Raw genomic sequence first — 4,433 nt, 5'->3', positions numbered from 1 at the left:
ATCACAGGTGACCAACAGGCTCATCATGTTTATCAGAGGATGATATGCATTCCTTCGAGCTAAGGTTAAAAAATTAAATTCGTTTTATGCTAGGTTTTGAGATATCAGTGTGCAAAGTGACAGCACTACAATGATAATGAAATAGACACATAAGAACAATAGACATGGTTTTATTGAATGTGTGAAGTATATTTGTGAGAATATTTCGACGAGTGAGGTTGGATGAAAGTGTAAACAGAAGCACATCGTGTTGAACTACGTCCCATTTGAGCCGTTTTAGAGATGGATTCCAACCTACAGCGGTCTCGTGATGGCTGCGATTAATTGTTTGTTTTTGAGCTTTTAAAACCTTGTAATCACATTTCTGCATATTTAGCACCCGCAACATAGCAGAGTAAGACATGGAGAATCTTTTGATACCAAATAACTGTAATGTGAATTTTGTTGCAAGTCAACCTTTAACATTTGCTTTCATCAAACTTTCTTTTATGTGATAACAGTTATGGGTTATTCCATTCAATTGGAGTAACCCATACGTTTTTGCTACGGAATCAACAAAAGATAAACTTAAACATTTTTATTGAAGAATTTTAAAAGTCAGCCGCTCATATATTTTTAAAGCTAGTAAAACGAGACACTTTGCAAAAAAAATTATCATCCTTACATTAAATTTTGCCAACTTTATAGGTGTTGCGGTAACAATATATTGTTGCTTTTATTGATAGCCAGAGGTGAGTAATAGACATAAGTTCCCTAGCGATGAGTTCTTGAAGAATTAAATGCCCTAATGATGAACCAATAACTATCATTGTTGTAGTGGTAGTTTGTGAAATGAATACTAGTTCTATCACCTTTTCAGACCAAAGAAAGCCCATATGGTGACCTATATGCCTATACTAGAAGTATTACCCGGCGTTGCCTGAGTAATAAAAAAACTTTTGCCCAGAAAATTGATTTGTATTTAACATACAACAACATTTGCCATTCTAACTTTCAAACTACATATCATGAGAAAAGTGTTTTGTGTAGTTGAAATCATTTAAGAGAAAATAAAGACAACTGTAAATGTTTTCCAACTTTGTCAAGCAACTGTAACCTTCCAACTTCATATCATAAGGAAAATTTTTTGTGCAGGTCAAATAAATTACAAAAAATAAAACAGCTACAAAAGGGTTTAGATATAAATGTAAAATAATTGGCAAGCAATAGTTAAATTAAGTCGGTTTTACTACGATTACAATAAAGGATGATTCGGTAATTATGCAATTAATACGAACTGAGAAAACAAAATAAAAATCTTGAATTTGTTGAATAAATAATAACAATTCTTGCATAGAAGTGTGTGTTTAAAAAAAGTTACTGTTCCACCAGAAGCTATCAATCAAAACTTTGAATACGACGATACAATTACCTCTCGATACTAGTACAAATGTAAAATTGAGATATCGTACTGTCCTTGTCTGACCGAACGGAGAAATAATGCCGAGGCTCTTCTCGCAGAGACAATATAATTGTCCGCGTGAGAAGAATTGGCCTTTACCCTAGATATAATACTTGAACCTTACAAAACATATCTGTTAACAGGGGCATCGTAACCCGTGGGCGCATCGCTAAAATAGTTAGCATGCACATTCTGCTAGCATCTTAAAATGATAGCATCCTAAATCATTACGCTTGTATGGCTCAGTGGTAAAGCGCTTGGATTTTAAACTTGCGGGAACAATTTCCGTGAGTTTTAATCCATCAGAACGCGGAATATCATAGATATCATGAATATCCAAGATTTTAATAGCTATAGCTGGACACACATATACACATACACACAAACTTTGAGAAATATAACAGTCAGACATGGATAACTTGCCCTCGGATAGCTTGAATACATGGTTAACTCGAGCGGTTTTTTAGTCCGTTCCCACGTAATGATAGATTGTTTAGATAACTCGACCTTAACTTTGTTAACTCGAACAGTTTTTTGCCCAACGGCTACCGAAACGGTTGTTATCGCTTTAGAAAATTACTTTATCCCAAGCCATAGAGGTAAACCTCAATTTTTCGTAGTTCATAGGCGTCGTTATTACCATCATCGGCAAAAAGTTTTTGTCAACGACTTTTCTAAAGGTTTAGTGAAATTTGATTTTTACCAAACATCCCCTTAGCGATGGCCCTTCGGAAGCAAAAAAAGTGATGTAACCTCCGCATGAACTTCAAGAAAAATCGGCAAAATTGATCTTGGTTAAAACGCTCAAAAGAAAAAGATGTCTTTTCTTCTGAGCATTTCAACAGCGATCAAGTTTTGCCAATTTTAATCTAAAAAATGTCCTGGAAATAACATCACCTCAAACAACAAACCAATCTCGAGTGATAGAAAAATCTCTATACTTTTTAATAAAAATTTTAAACTTTACGTTAGAAGCATTTAATTTGAAACAAGCCATTAATGCTTTTGATTTATATTATAGTTTGTATATGTACATGTATCTACTAATAAATAAATAAATACATGGACTTGTGACAGTGCTCTGATAACTTTAATGCTCTGATAACTCGAACACTTTCGCTCGGTCCCGTGAAGTTTGAGTTATCCGAGTTTCACTGTATATACATATATAGATTGCTCATATCATTGAGTTAATTTAGCTAGCTTAATAAATATTCACCTTCATGCCAGTCATGCTCTACAATTATATATTTCTCCAGGAGGAGATTACTCCTGATGAAAATTCTGTTATCTGTCTCATAATGAAATACTAAAGCCATCTGGTAGTTTTTATTAATTTAAATAAGTAATTATGGAGAGGCTGTGCGTAGTAGGTAAAGATAAAATCAAAAATTTACATGAAAACGAAAAACTATTAAAGTTGACTTACCTTATGTTAAGCTAAACCAACTCCTTATCTCTATCACTCTGTCAACAGTCGGTATCCTGTATCACCATGGTTGCATCTCAATTCCCATGTGTTTAACATAAAAGCCATCTGATGATAATTACAATAGATTTTTATACGATAGAATTACAATAATCCATTCCAGGAATGTTTACATTATAGACATTTAACGTTATACGAACAGTAAAATGCATTTAAGTTGCTTAATCCGTTCTAAGATTTTCCAAACTCACCCCTTGGGTCATACAAAAAAAACTAGACTTAACATTTTAATTTGTTGGCTGCATTGTAACTGCAGTATTATTAGTTTGCATCAACAACTTGTCTTTTTTCTCTGATCAATTTCACTTGCTTTATAGTCGATGATTGCGGTAATTTTACATTAAGTTGATTGGGAATAATATAATAATAATATACGCACATAATTTACACCCATTTACAATTATTCATTCTTTTTTCTACACAGCAAAGCCTATTTTAGAAAGTAAAACTATTATAAAAGTACAAATATTTTATACTTCTACAATAAAGCAAAACAAAAATGTATTTAACTATAAAAAGAACAGTGTCTACATGTATCCAGGTGTCAAGGTTAGGATGAAAGATAACTTTCAACGACACTCCCAACTCTCAACATTCAGATTAGTAGATCGACGCTGTAACACCTGCACCAATCGATCGCCTTCAAGTATTTATTAACAATTGCACAGTTATCCTATTCTCTGTTTTGTCAACACATCTGACCTATCACAACAAACTAAAATGTCGTGGAAGTTGTATATAATAGTTATAATGCTGTACGCGCATCGTATTCTCTCACAACTGCGGCGCGATATGCTACCATTAAAATCAAATTTAATAAATTGCCCCTACTCGGCACTTCATGTTATATAGAATTTTTTATGTAGTACAAAGCAAAGACTTTGCATAAATTTTTCACGCTATCTGTAATTTACGTTATATGAGGTGTACGTTATAGGAGCGTCTACTGTGCTGCATTTGTTTAGTGTTTTTCATAGAATCAAGCCTTCGACCTGTAGTTTTTGCAATGTTTTTATGTAATGTATTTGTATTAAATGTATACCATATTAGATGAATTATTCATCGTCAAGTTGTTCATCTTTAAAACAAGTTAAATAAAATGCTCCATATTATTATTAAAATATTTGCTCCAACCTGCTATGATTTTTACATGATGCTAATATCAGAACAGATTATCTTTTATATTGTGAGATTTAACTGTGGATGTATAACAATACTGCAATACCTAGAAACTAACAGCATGGCAGAGACCTGTTATGGTTATACAAACTGATCTGATGGAAACCAACTGCTTGTAGGTATAAGTGGCAGACTTAACTTCAACGTTCACCTGCCTTGGCAGTCAGAGCAGCAAGGTCAGCAAGAAGGGTCAAGTCAGCAAGAAGAATCAGCGCAGCAAGAAGAGTCAGGGCCGCAAATGGAAGGCAGCCAAGGCCTGTCAATGCCTTCAAATGGAGACCAGTCGATGCTGTCACCTGGACCCCAGCCACCTCTACACCAAAC

Source organism: Watersipora subatra, chromosome 3, assembly GCF_963576615.1.
Source record: "Watersipora subatra chromosome 3, tzWatSuba1.1, whole genome shotgun sequence".
Taxonomy (NCBI): Eukaryota; Metazoa; Bryozoa; class Gymnolaemata; order Cheilostomatida; family Watersiporidae; genus Watersipora; species Watersipora subatra.
This window is presented reverse-complemented; position numbering follows the sequence as displayed.